This window comes from Rhinopithecus roxellana, chromosome 4 (genome assembly GCF_007565055.1).
Source record: "Rhinopithecus roxellana isolate Shanxi Qingling chromosome 4, ASM756505v1, whole genome shotgun sequence".
Classification (NCBI taxonomy): domain Eukaryota; kingdom Metazoa; phylum Chordata; class Mammalia; order Primates; family Cercopithecidae; genus Rhinopithecus; species Rhinopithecus roxellana.
In genome coordinates this window covers 79,529,756-79,545,157 of record NC_044552.1, presented here as the reverse complement: position 1 = coordinate 79,545,157, position 15,402 = coordinate 79,529,756, and the positions used below count along the sequence as shown (strand labels likewise).

At 35.9% G+C, this 15,402-nt stretch overlaps 1 non-coding gene across 1 annotated transcript; it reads right to left on the bottom strand.

The window, feature by feature from the left end:
- Positions 1-14,144: 14,144 nt before the first annotated feature.
- On the bottom strand, positions 14,145-14,248 carry LOC115897097. The gene has a single exon (XR_004057044.1). It is a non-coding gene; the product is annotated as a U6 spliceosomal RNA (small nuclear RNA).
- Positions 14,249-15,402: the final 1,154 nt, after the last annotated feature.

The window sequence follows — 15,402 nt, the reverse complement described above, 5'->3', positions numbered from 1 at the left end:
GAAACCATTTGACTACAAAGATCTATATTTCATGGAATCAACACCTGTATGCTGTACAATATTTTAAATTATGTTTTAATTGGCTTATCTGGAAGTTTTAGTCCCAAGAGGCCATTCCACATAGTAAATGTAGGGTTAAGTCAGGGTTAAACCTTTCTTTTTTATCAAATAGAAAACAGTGGTTGTGAAAGGTGAGAAGAGATATTTCTCCATCACAGATATATTCTCAGAAAGATCCGTTTTAAAAAGGGGTACATGTGAAATCAAGAATCTGGAAAATTACTCTTGTAAGACTCACTCAGAGCAAGTATATTTATAAAACCTTCATCGCAAGTACAGTATCTTGAAGATCACACTCAAAAATGTATTCCCTAACAAGATAAAAGGCAGGTAATCCATGAATAATAAAAATGTGTGTCATGAGTCCAACCAAGAAACAGAGAATTTCTTTTTTAAATTTTATGTGGCAGGAGGTTAGTATGGACTCAAATAGAGACTTTTAGAAAAATTTCTCCTTAAGTTTTTGCAAACATAAAAAGTGCCTCTAAAATTAGAAAGTTTCAATCTAGTATAGTATTTAATTAAAAAATAGGTAAAAGGGAATATAGTGTATTTATAGTATAGGAATCTAATGTACTATATAGTGTACTATATTCCTACATTGCTTGCTTCAATAGAAATATAATAAATTCAATGTTTTATTAAATATTTTATTGGATGTTCTATTCAGTTGAATAGAGTACAGTGTACTATATTCCTACATGACCTGTTTCAGTAAAGTAAATATTGGTCAATGGATGTTATAAAAGAAATACTGGAATATACCCATACATTATTGGGGAATTTAAGCTATATTATATTTTCTCAAACAATTTAATGATAAATACAGAAATGACGTAAACAAGATTTTATTTATTCTTTTAGCAAAATACAGGAAGCAAAATATGACTTTTTAATGGTATTTTTACAAGTTTTTTTCTCACATAAGAAAATTTAATGGCTTAATAGCGTATTTCCTTCATTTATAAACATTTCATCATGAAATCTAACATAAAAGTTTACCACATAAATATATTTTACCTTTATATTATTTTAGAAAAACAAAATTATTCCTCGATGTTCATGCTCAACTTTACAGGTTGCCTTGCTTCCCCTGGGAATTTTTCAGAGAGAAAATGCTGCCTTTAATCATATGCTTTATTACTTTTTCTAAATGAAATCTTCAGCAATATTTTTCAGCATGTTAAAAAGAGATGTCTTAGAATTTGGAATTGACTATGGAAGGAATTCTATATATTAAGATTTATATCAACATGAGTAGAGCTAGAGGTAATGATAATCAAATATATCTGCATATTTTAAAAAACTATTTCAACTTATGTTTACAATCATATAATTTATTCATTCTGTATAAGCCATGTGATTACAACAAAGCTACTGTAAGCATCAAGTCTCATTAAGTTTAGCAGGGAGATGAAGCAACCCCAAAACAGAGACACACTAAAGTTGAATTTTTAAAATCATTGAACAGAGCACTAAGATTTTATTTCCTAAACTTATTGGAGCATGTAGGATTTGAGGGGAAAAGCTAATGTAGATATGTAAACCTTTATACTGACAATTCTTTTTGTTATTATCTTATAAAAAAATTGATTCGAGGTTTTTTAGGATTATTGAAAAGTTTAAAGGTAGAAAGCAGGCAGAGCAAGATGACCAAATGGAACCCTCCAACAATCTCTGCCCCCGACCCCAGGAACATAAAGTTGAACATCTATTCATGCTAGAAAGCACTTCCATTAGAACCAAAAATTAGGTAAGCACTCACAGAATATAGTTTTAACATTATATCAAGGAAAGAGTCACCGAAGAGGGTAGAAAAGACAGTCTTGATATCTACACAACCCCTTCCAATCCCTTGGCAGTGGACAGAGAGATTCTGTGTGCTTATGGGAGGGAGAGCAAAGTGATTGTGGGACTTGTATTGGAAGTTAATGCTGCTCTGTCACAGAAGAACAAAACACACAGCAGAATTCCAGCACCCATGGAGGCAGCATTTAGACTACCCTCAGCTAGAGAAGATTCCTCTGCCCTAGCAGTATAAACCTGAACTCCATCTAATTCCACTATCTGACCAAAGTGGTCTAGAGTCCTGAAGAAATTTAGAAGGAAATTAGGCCATAAGGTTGCAGTCTTTGGGCAAGCCCTGGGGCTTGGCTAGACTCAGAGTCGGTGGACTTGGCGGAGCATGTGACCTAGTGACACACTATGTGTGGTGTCCAAGGGAGTGCTTGCATCACCCCTCCCCAAACATCAGTCAGTGCAGCTTGGGAAGAGATTCCATGCCACCGCAAAAGGAAGAGGAAAGAGTACTCCGCCTTGCAAGAGTCCCTGCTTGAATACCAGCTCAGTTACAGTAAAATAAAGCACAAAGTATTTTTCTGAAGGCCCTATTGTTAGGCCCTAGCTACTGAACTGCATGTGTGTGTGTGTGTGTGTGTGTGTGTGAGAGAGAGAGAGAAAGAGAGAGAGAGAGAGAAAGACAGAGATGGAGTTTCACTTTTGTTGCCCAGTCTGGAGTGCAATGAAGAGTTCTTGGCTCACCGCTGACCTCCACCTCCCAGGTTCAAGCGATTCTCCTGCCTCAGTCTCCAGAGTAGCTGGTATTATAGTCATGCGCCACCATGCCTGGCTAATTTTTTGTATTTTTAGTAAAGATGGGGTTTCTCCATGTTGGTCAGGCTGGTCTCAAACCCCTGACCTCAGGTGATCCACCCGCCTTGGCCTCCCAAATTACTGGGATTACAGGCATGAGCCACCACACCCAGCTGGACTGCATTTTTGGATCTGCTGTGGATCCACAAAGGAACTTGCTGTCACACAGGGAAGAACTCAGTCCTGGAAATATTCACCACATGCTGACTAAAGATTTCTTTTGCCTTGAATAAACATCAATGGTAGCTAGGAAATAGTCACCATGGGCCTTGGGACAATCCAGTACTATGCAGGATTCAAGTGTCACTCAGTGTTGTTCTAGCTGTGATGGATGTGAGAGTGCTTGCATCACACCTCCCCCAACTCCAGGTATTCCAGCAAGGAGAGAGTGGTGCCTTCTACTTGAGGAAAAGTGAAGAAAAAGAATGAAAGTCTTCCTGCAAATCCAGGAAATTCTCCTGAATCATACCCAAGCTCATCAAGGCAGAAGAAATCTGCAAAGTTTTTAAAATTCCTGAGTTTGGGACATTCCCTAGTGCAGATAAAACTGCATTAATCAGAGACTTAGATTACAACACTTAATTTGCTTTGAATGTCTGAAAAACCTTCTCAAGAAGGATGGATAGAAACAAATCCAGATTGAGAAGATTAGAATAAATACCCAATTCTTGAATCCTAGATATCAGTGAACATCCACAAGCATCAATAACATCCAGGAAACATGATCTCACCACAATAACTAGATAAAAAAGTCTCTAATCTCAGAGTGACAGAGATATGCAACCTTTCAGATGGAGAATTCACAATCGCTGTTTTGAGGAAGCCAGATGAACTTAAAACAACGCAAAGAAAGACTTCAGAATCTTGTCAGAGAAATGTAGCAAAGTGATTAAAATAATGAAAATGCAAGTAGAAATGCTAGAATTGAACATTTTAGTTAATAGACTGAAAACTTCTTAGAGATTCTCAACAGCAGAATTGATCAAGCAGAAGAAAGAATGAGCTAATTTGGAAATATACTATATAAATACATAATCAGAAGAGAAAACAAACAAACAAAAAAATAATTTAAAAAAGCATGTATTTTTGCTGGCAAGATGGCTGAATAGAAACAGCTCCGGTCTACAGTTCTCAGTGAGATCAATGCAGAAAGCAGGTGATTTCTGGATTTCCAAATGAGGTACCCAGTTCATCTCATTGGAACTCGTTAGACAGTGGGTGCAGCCAAAGGAAGGCAGCCAAAGCAGGATGGGGCATTGCCCCACCCAGGAAGTGCAAGGAGTCGGGGAACTCCCTCTCCTAGCCAAGGGAATCTATTAGGGATTGTACAGTGCACTCTGGCCCACATACTCTGCTTTTCCCATGGTCTTCGCAACCTGCTGACCAAGAGAATCACTCTGGTGCCTACACCACCATGGCCCTGAGTTTCCAGCACAAAACTGGTCGACCATTTGGGCAGACACTGAGCTAGCCTCAGGAGTTTTTTGTTTTGTTTTGTTTTGCTTTTTTTCATACCCCACTGGTGGAACACCATCGAGACAAAACCATTCACCCCCTGGAAAGGGGGCTGAAGCCAGGGAGCCAAGTGGTCTGACTCAGCAGGTCCCCCCACCACAGAGCCAGCAAGCTAAGATCCACTGGCTTGAAAATATTGCTGCTAGCACAGCCATCTGAGCTCGACCAGGGATACACAAGTTCAGTATGGGGAGGGACATTCACCATTGCTGAGACTTGAGTAGGTGGTTTTATCCTCACAGAGTTAACAAAGCCAGTGAGAAGTTCAAACTTTGAAAAGCCCAAACCAACTCAGCAAGGCCACTGCAGTCAGCCTGCCTTTACCTCTCTGGGCAGGGCATCTTTGAAAAAAAGGCAACAGCCCCAGTCAGAGACTTATAGATAAAACCTCCAACTTACTGGGACAGAGCATGTGGGGGAAGGGGTGGTTGTAGGCACAGCATCAGCAGACTCAAACATCCCTGTCTGGCAGCTCTGAGGAGAGCAGCAAAACTCCCAGATAGCATTTAAACTCTGAAGAAACAGACTGCCTCCTCAAGTGGGTCTCTGACTCCTGTGTATCCTGACTGGGAGACACCTCCCAGTAGGGACTGACAGACTCCTCATACAAGAGAACCCTGGCTGGCATCTGGCTGGTGCCCCTCTGAGACAAAGCTTCCACAGGAAGGAACAGGAAGGAATTGTCACTGTTTTGCATCCTCCACTGGTGATACCCAGGCAAGCAGGGTCTGGAGTGGACCTTCAGCAAAATCCAGCAGACCTGCAGCAGAGGGGCCTGACTGTTAGAAGGAAAACTAACAAACAGAAAAAAAGAGTATAAACATCAACAAAAGGATGTCCATTCAGAGACCCCATCCAAATGTCCCTGACTTCAAAGACCAAAGGTAGATAAATCCACAAAGATGGGGAGAAATCAGTGCAAAAGGCTGAAAATTCTAAAAACTAGAATGCCTCTTCTCTTCCAAAGGATCACAACTCGTCAACAGAAAGGGAAAAAAAAAGGATGAAGAATGAGTTTGATGAACTGACAGAAGTAGACTTCAGAGGTGGGTAATAACAAACTCCTCTGATCTAAAGGAGCATGTTCTAAACCAATGCAAAGAAGCTAAGAACCTTGAAAAAAGGTTAGACAAATGTCTAACTAGATAACCAGTTTAGAGAAGAACATAAATGACCTGATGGAGCTGAAAAACACAGCACAAGAGCTTTGTGAAGCTTACACAAGTATCAACAGCTGAATCAATCAAGTGTAAGAAAGAATATCAGACAGTGAAGTTCAACTCAATGAAATAAAGTGAGAAGACAAGATTAGAGAAAAAAGAGTGAAAAGAAACAAACAAAGCCTCTAAAAAATATGGGATTATGTGAAAAGACCAAATCTACATTTGATTGGTGTACCTGAAAGTGACGGGGAGAATGGAACCAAGTTGGAAAACACTCTTCAGGATATATCCAGGAAAACTTACCCAACCTAGTAGGACAGGCCAACATTCAAATTCAGGAAATACAGAAAACATCACAAAGTTACTCATAGAGAAAAGCGACCCCAAGACATATAATCATCAGATTCATGAAGGTTAAAATGAAGGGAAAAATGTTAAGGGCAGCCAGAGAGAAATCTCGGGTTACCCACAAAGGGAAGTCCATCAGACTAACAGCAGATCTCTCTGCAGAAACCCTACAAACCAGAAGAGAGTGGGTGCCAATATTCAACATTCTTAAAGAAAAGAATTTTCAACCCACAATTTCATATTCAGCCAAACTAAGCTTCATAAATGAAGAAGAATAAAATCCTTTACAGATGAGCAAATGCTAAGACATTTTGTTACTATCAAGCCTACCTTACAAAAGCCCCTAAAGAAAGCACTAAACATGGAAAAGAACAACCAGTACCAGCTCCTGAAAAAACATACCAAATTGTAAAGACCATCGACAACATGAAGAAACTGCATCAACTCACATGAAAAATAACCAGCTAGCACCAAATGGTCGGATCAAATTCACACACAACAATATTAACCGTAAATGTAAATTGGCTAAATGCCCCAATTAAAAGACACAGACTGGCAAATTGGATAAATAGTCAAGACCCATTGGTGTGCTGTATTCAGGAGACCCATCCCATGTACAAAGACACCCATTAGCTCAAAATAAAGGGATGGAGGAATATTTATCAAGCAAATGGAAAGAAAAAAAAAAAAAAAAAGCATGGGTTGCATCATAATCTGTGATAAAACACACTTTAAACCAAAAAAGACCAAAAGAGACAAAGAAGGGCATTACATAATGGTAAAATAATCAGCACAACAAGAAGACATAAGTATACTAAATATATATTCACCAATAAGGGAGCACCCAGATTCATAAAGCAAGTTCTTAGAAACATGCAAAAAGACTCAGACTCCTGCACAATAATAGTGGGAGACTTTAACAACCCACTGTCAATATTAGACAGATCAATGAGACAGAAAATGAACAAAGATATCCAGGACTTGAACTCAGTTCTGGACCAAGCAAACCTAATAAGACATCTACAGATTCTCTAGCCAAAATCAACAGAATGTACATTCTTCTCAGCACCACACAGTACTTAGTCTAAAATTGACCAAATAATTGGAAGTAAAACACCCCTCAGCAAATGCAAAAGAACAGAAATCATAACAAACAGTCTCTCAGACCACAGTGCAATCCAATTAGAACTCAAGATTAAGAAACTCACTCAAACCAAACAACTACATGGTAACTGAACAACCTGCTCCTGAATGTCTACTGGGTAAATGATGAAATGAAGGCAGAAATAAAGATAGTCTTTGAAATCAATGAGAACAAAAGCACAACATACCAGAATCTCTAGGGTACATTTTAAGCAGTATGTAAAGGGAAATTTAAAGCACTAAATGACAACAAGAGAAAGCAACTAAGATCTAAAATTGACACCCTAGCATCACAATGAAAAGAACTAGAGATGCAAGAGCAAACAAATTCAAAAGCTAACAGAAGCCAAGAAATACCTAAGATAAGAGCAGAACTGAAGAAGATAGCAATGTGAAAAACCCTTCAAAAAGATCAATGAATCCAGGAGCTGATATTTTGAAAATATCAACAAAATAGACTGCTAGCCAGACTAATAAAGAAGAAAAGAGAGAAGAATTAAATAGATACAATAAAAAATGTTAAAGGGTATATCACCACCAATCCCACAGAAATAGAAACTATCATCAGAGAATACTATAAACTTCACTTTGTAAATAAATTAGAAATTCTAGAAAAAAATGGATAAGTTCCTGAACACATACACCATCCTAAGACTATGAAGAAGTCGAATCCCTGAATAGACCAATAACAAGTTCTGAAATTGAGGCTGCAATTAACAGCCAACCAACCAAAAAACAAATTCCAGGATGAGATAGAATCACAGCTGAATTCTACCAAAGGTACAAAGAAGGGCTAGTACCATTCCTTCTGAAACTATTCCAAACAACAGAAAAAGAGGGGCTCCTCCCTAACTCATTTTATGAGGCCAACACCATCCTGATACCAAAATCTGGCAGAAAAACAACAAAAACATGAAAATTTCAGGCCAATATCACTGACGAACATTGATGCAAAGATCTTCAATAAAATACTGGCAAACTGAATCCAGCAGCACATCAGAAAGCTTATCCACCACAATCAAGTTGGTTTCACCCCTGGGATGCAAAGCTAGTGCAACATATAGGAATCAATAAACCTAACCCATCACATAAACAGAACGAAAGACAAAAAACAAACAAACAAAAAAACAACAAAAAAACCACATGATTATCTCAATAGCTGCAGAGAAGGCCTTCAATAAAATTCAACAGCCCTTCATACTAAAAACTCTCAAAAAACCAAGTATTGATTGAATGTGTCTCAAAATAATAAGAGCTATTTGTGACAAATCCACAGCCAATATCATACTGAATGTGCAAAATCTGGAAGCATTCCCCTTGAAAACCGACATAAGACTAGGATGCCCTCTCTCCTCACTCCTATTTAAAATAGTATTGGAACTTCTGACCAGGACAATCAGACAAGAGAAAGAAATGAAGGCTATTCAATTAGGAATAGAGGAAGTCAAATTGTCTCTGTCTGCAGATGACATGATTGTATATTTAGAAAACCCCATCGTCTCTGATCAAAATCTTCTTAAACTGATAGGCAACTCCAGCAAAGTCTCAGGATACAAAATCAATGTGCAAAAATCACAAGCATTCCTATACACAAATGACAAACAGAGAGCCAAATCATGAGTGAACTCTCATTCACAATTGCTACAAAGAGAATAAAATACCTAGGAATATAATTTACAAGGCATTTGAAGGACCTTTTCAAGGAGAACTACAAACCACTGCTCAAGGAAATGAGAGAGGACAAAAACAAATGGAAAAATATTCCATGCTCATGGATAGGAAGAATCAATATCGTGAAAATGGCTATACTGCCCAAAATAATGTATAGATTTAATGCTATCTCCATCAAGCTACCATTGACTTTCCTTAAAGAACTGGAAAAATCTACTTTAAATTTTATATGGAACCAAAAAAAAAAAAAAAAAAATCCCACATAGCCAAGACAATCCTAAGCAAAAAGAACAAAGCTGAAGTCATCATGGTACCCGACTTCAAACAATACTACACGGCTACAGTAACCAAAACAGCATGGTACTGGTAGCAAAACAGATATATAGACCAATGGAACAAAACAGAGGTCTCATAAATAACACCACACGAAACCGTCTGATTTTTGACAAACCTTACAAAAACAAGCAATGGGGAAAGGATTCCCTATTTAATAAACGGTGTTGGGAAAACTGGCTAGCCATATCCAGAAAGCTGAAACTGGATCCCTTCCATATACCTTATACAAAAATTAGCACAAAATGGAGTAAAGACTTAAACATATGACTTAGGACCATAAAAACCCTAGAAGAAAACCTAGGCAATATGATTCAGAACATAGGCAGGGGCAAAGACATCATGACTAAAACACCAAAAGCAATGGCAATAGAAGCCAAAATAGACAAAAGAGAACTAATTAAGCTGAAGAGCTTTTCCATAGCCAAAGAAACTATCATCAGAGTGAACAGGCAACCCACAGAATGGGGGAAAATTTTTGCAATCTATCCATCTGACAAAGCGTTAATATTCAGAATCTACAAAGAGCTTAAACAAATTTACAAGAAAAAACAATCCCATCAAAAAGTGGACAAAGGATATGAACAGACATGTCTCAAAAGAAGATATTTATGCAGGCAAGAAACATATGAAAAAAACTCATGATCACTGATCATTAGGGAAATACACATCAAACCACAATGAGATACCATCTCAAGCCAGTTAGAATGGCAATCATTAAAAAGTCAGAAATCAACAGATGCTGGAGAGGATGTGGAGAAATAGAATACTTTTACACTGTTGGTGGGAGTGTAAATTAATTTAACTATTGTAGAAGACAGTGTGGTGTTTCCTCTAGGAGCTAGAACTAGAAATACCATTTGACCCAGCAATCTGATTACTGGGTTTATACCAAATGATTATAAATCATTCTACTATAAAGACACATGCACACTTATGTTTGTTGTGGCACTGTTTATAATTGAAAAGATTTGGAACCAACCCAAATGCTCATCAGTGATAGACTGGAGAAAAATGTGGCACACATACACCAAGGAATACTCAACAGCCATAAAAAGGATGAGTTCATGTCCTTTGCAGGGACATGGATGAAGCTGGAAACCAGCATTATCAGCAAACTATCTCAAGAACAGAAAGCCAAACACCGCATGTTCTCCCTCATAAGTAGGAGTTGAACAGTGAGAACACATGGACAAAGGGATGGGAACATCACACACCAGGGCCTTTCAGGGGGTTCAGAGGTAGGGAAGGGATAACATTAAGAGAAATACCTAATGCAGATGATGAGTTGATTGGTGCAGCAAACCACCATGACACGTGCATACCTATGTGACAAATCTGCACCTTCTGCACAGGTACCCCATAACTTAAAATATAACAAAAAAAAGCATGCCTACAAGATTTACAAAATAGCCCCAAAAGTGCACATCTAACAGTTATTGATCTAAAAGAGAAGGTTGAGAGAGAGAACAGCATAAAAAGTTTTTTCAAAGAAAATATAACAACTTTGCAAAACTAGAGAAAGATACCAATATCTAAATACAACAATATAATAGAATACAACACAGATTTAAGTCAAATACAACTACCTCAAGACAGTTAATAATGAAACTCCCGAAGGTCAAGGTTAAAGAAAGGATCTTAAAAGCTTTTTAATAAGCTCCAATATTTCTGTTAGTAGACTTCTTAGTGGAAACCTGACTAGCCAGAAGAGAGTGGCATGATGTATTCAAGGTGCTGAAGGAAACAAAGGACGCGTTTTTTTTTTTTTTTTTCTATGATTTTTATATACAGAACAAAAAAATCCTTATCACTTGAAGGAGAAATAAAAACTTTCCAAGACAAAGAAAAGCTGAGATATTTTGGTCAACACCTGACCTGTTCTACAAGAAATGTTTAAGGGAGTTCTTTGATCAGAAAGAAGAGGTCATTAATGAGCAATAAGAAATCATATAAAGGTACAAAAGTCACTGGTAACAGTAAACAAACAGAAAAATACAGAATATTCTAACACTGTAATTGTGACTTCCCAATCAAAAGGCATAGGGTGGCAGAATAGGTTTTAAAAAATAAATAAAATATAATAAATTATCTGCTGCCTACAAGAAACTCACTTCACCTATAAAGACACGTGCAAGCTAAAAACAAAGGTATGGGAAAAGATATTTTATGCAAATGGAGACCAGAGAAGATCAGGAGTAGCTATTATCAAATTAGATAAAAATAGATTTAAAGAGAAAACTATAAAAAATACAAGGAAGGACATTATTAAATGATAAAGGGGTCAGTTCATCAGGAGGTTACAACAATTTTATTTATGCACCCAACACTGGAGCACCAATGTATTTATAAAGCAAATATTACTAGAAGTAAAGAGATAGATAGGCCCTCTACAATAATAGCTGGATACCTCAAAATTCTACTTTCAGCATCGGACAAATCATCCAGGCAGAAAATCAACAAAGGAACATTGGACATATTCTGCACTATAAACCAAATGCACCTAATAAATATTTACAGAACATTTCATCTAACAGCTGTGGTATACACATTCTTTTCCCCAGTAAGTGGATTATTCTCGAATATAGACCATATATTAAGCCACAAAATGAGACAGAAAACTAAAAAAAATTTCAAATCAAAATAAAGTCTTAAATGAAACACCTGAAATTATGAAACTACTGAAAGAAGACTTTGGGGAAGTTCTCCACAGCATTTGTCTGGGCCAATATTTCTTTAAAAATATCTCAGAAGCCCAGGCAACTAAAGCGAAAACGGACAAATGAGATCACAGAAAGGTAAAAAGCTTCTCTGCAGCAAAGGAAGCAATAGGTAAAATGAAGAGACAATACATAGAATGGGAGTAAATATTTGCAAACTATCCATCTGTCAAGGAATTAATAAATAATATATAAGGAGACCAAAAACCCGATAGAAAAAAATCAAATAATATTACTTTAAAATGTGTAAAAGATCTGATAGACATTTCTCAAAAGAAGACATACAAATAGCCAACGGGCATAAGAAAATATGCTCAACATCATTAGTCATCAGAGAAATGAAAATAAAAATTATAATGATATTCATCTCATGCCAATTAAAACTGCTTTTCCCCAAAGACAGGCACTAATAAATGTTAGTAAGGTTGTGAAGTAATGTAAAACTTCGTACATTGTTGGTGGGAATGTCAGTAAGTACAGCTACTATGGAATGTAGTATGGAGTCCCTCAAGAAACTAAAAATAGAACTGCCATGTAATCTAGCAATTCCACTACTGGTTAATATATCCAAAAGCAACATAACCAGTATATCAAAGCTATATTTTCACTCCCATGTATATTGCAGCATTATTCACATAGACAAGATTTAGAATCAACCTAAGTGTTTATCAGCAGATAAATCAATACAACATGTGGTACATATACACAATGAAATATTATTCAGCCATAAAAAGACATAATATCCTGTCGTTTGCAACAACATAAATGGAACTAGAGGACATAATGTTAAGTAAAATGAGCCAGGCACCGAAACACTCATTTTGCATGTTCTCACTGATATGTGGGAGCTAAAAATAACAAAAACAGAACTAATAGAGATGGAGAGCAAAATGATGCTTACTAGAGGCTGGGAAGGGAGGAGAGGAAGTGGGGAGAAATCGTGATACTAACTGAGTGCAGAAATCTACCTAGATAAATCAAATAAGACCTGGTATTTTATAGCAAAATAGAGTGACTATAGTAAGCAATAATTTCTTGTCTATTTAAAAATAATCAAAAGAGTGGAATTTGAATATTCCTAACACACACACACAAATGTTCAAGGGAAGGGATATCCCAATTACCTTGATTTGATCATTACAAATTGTGTGCCTGTATCAGAACATTAAATATAACTCATAAATATATGCATGTATTATGTACCCATAATAACTAAAAAGAAGAAACTTTAAAGATTTTAGGGATTTTTAAATGAATGATATAAAAAGATGAAAAGTAAAGCAGATAAAGAGAAAAGTGGTGTATTTTCATAATATATTTAATAATGTATTATATATTCAATATATTATGTATTAAATTTAATATATATTCAATTATATATTTAATGATTTATTATATACTCACTATACTGTACATATCCACCTTATTGTGCATATATAATGTACATAATATAGCATATGTATCATATGTATAATTTGGGCATAAGTTGCCTTCTTAGATTCATTTTCGTTGTTTATAATTACTAGATGTTAATACTCTTTTATAATACAAAAAGACACTTTTACACACTAATTTGATTAAATGTTAAACTAACATCAGGTATATATATTCATGTTACTATGATACATCTTGCCAAGTGGGGAAAAACCCAGAGTAGCTTATCTTTATTACTTATTACACCTGAAAACTTTGTTTTTTTTTTTTTTTTTTTTTTTTTTTTATTTTTTTTTTTTATTTTTTTTTTTTTATTATACTTTAAGTTCTAGGGTACATGTGCATAACGTGCAGGTTTGTTACATATGTATACTTATGCCATGTTGGTGTGCTGCACCCATCAACTCGTCAGCACCCATCAATTCATCATTTATATCATGTAAACTTTGGTCAACAACCTGAGGACTCTGAATGGTAAAGCAATACAACCAGGTTGAGACTCAAAGTCAAAAGTTAAAGTGACTCATATGGGTTGCATGTAAGTATTAGCTTGCTTGCATGCTCTGTCTCACACACTGTCTCTCTCTCTCTCTCTTTCTCTCTCTCATATGTATGTGGATTTGATTGTTTGCGTAAAGTACAGCATGAATAATTATTTGCCACATAAGATCCTTTTTATATTGGCTTTAAGGGAACTTTGTTCTATCTCAGAAAAGACTTTTTAAAGCCTTAAGCCCAGTCATGGTTGATTTGTGTCATTACATTCCTTTGCGAGTTGGATAAATTCCTCTCCACCTGAGGTCCCAAGATAACATGGGGCTCCTCAGCTTGTTAGAAAGTTACATTCTATTGCCCAGACCCAGTCTCAAAAAATAAAATGAAAAAGAAAAAAAAATACATTCTTTATTTACCACAAGTAAGGAACTGTGTACAAGGACTGTAAAGACAAGGTATGATGTCAGTTTCCCCAAAAGGTTTTCATTGGCTCTATAAGTCAAATTTTATTTCTTAAAAGAAAGCATGCCATTCCAATCAAAGCCTTGGTAAAATAGCCAGTTTCTCCAATTGTGTCCTTTTGCAAAAGAAAACATTCATTTTTTTAAAAAAATATATGGAATGCTTCATGAATTTGCATTCCATCCTTGTGCAGGGACCATGTTTATCTCTGTATCCTTCCAATTTTAGTATGTGTGCTGCCAAAGTGAGCACAGAAAACAGATTCTTATCACATTTATGCAAATAAATATATTGCCATAAGTTAAGAATACTCAAAAATAGTTTCCAAATTCTGGAGAAATCAGATAGAGAGAAATATGCTCCAAATTTTATTTATAGGATTATACTTTACTCAATTGTTGAAAGCTGTAAAAAGCTCAAAAGTTTTCTTCACTTTAAAAATATGAAGAATTAGCAACATTTTAGGCAGAGTCATAAAAGGATTATTTTAGTCATAGGTTCAGTCCATGCAGTTAACTATGGTTTTGCTTGAATTCATAAACATTTCAGCTCTCCATGGGAGTCCTGAAAGATTTTCCTCTTTTCTAATGTCACAACATCCAAAGTTATCAAAAATGTGCATTTAAGAGCACCTGTTAGAGTCCTTTAGCTTGTAAAACCTCCTTTGAAAGAGGATTAACATGAAACAATAATTGTCTGTGGATGACAAAAAGTCTTAGGGCAGCCACAATTAAAGGTATAATTAACAAAGAAATTTGTTACCTCTGTGGCACACAATAATTTAACATAACAATTATAATTATTAACATATGCCAAAAACACATTTATACAAATACTGTCCAAAAAAGGCCAGATTTTACCTCTGCATTAGTGTACTATTGATGTCAAACCTAATTCTTGATAAAATATTATAGACAAATATATCAAATCTTAATTAGTTTGACCATAAGGTAAGATTTTCATAAACATTTTATTTTTTTTACAATTTTTTAAAATGAAAATTTCAGTGCTTTAATACAAGCTTATCCAAGCCATGGCCTGTTTACTGTGTGTGGCCCAAAACATCTTTGAATGTGAACCAACACAAATTCATGAACGTTTTAAAAATATTTTAATTTTGGGGGCCTTTTTTTTTTTTTTTTAGCTCATCAGCTATCATTAGTGTTAGTAGTTTTGTGTGTGTGTGGTCAAAGACAATGCTTCTTCTTTCAATGTGGCCCAGGGAGCCAAAAGATTGGCCACCCCTGCTCTAATAAAACTCTATTGTGCTTTCATTCAAATATTATATTTATAAAGAAAACTGAATAATACTTCTTTATAGTTGATATGTTCACACACAGAATTTCTTTTACAATGTTTATCGTTCGTGAACCTTCCACAACTTTCTTAAATGTTCAGCTTTATCC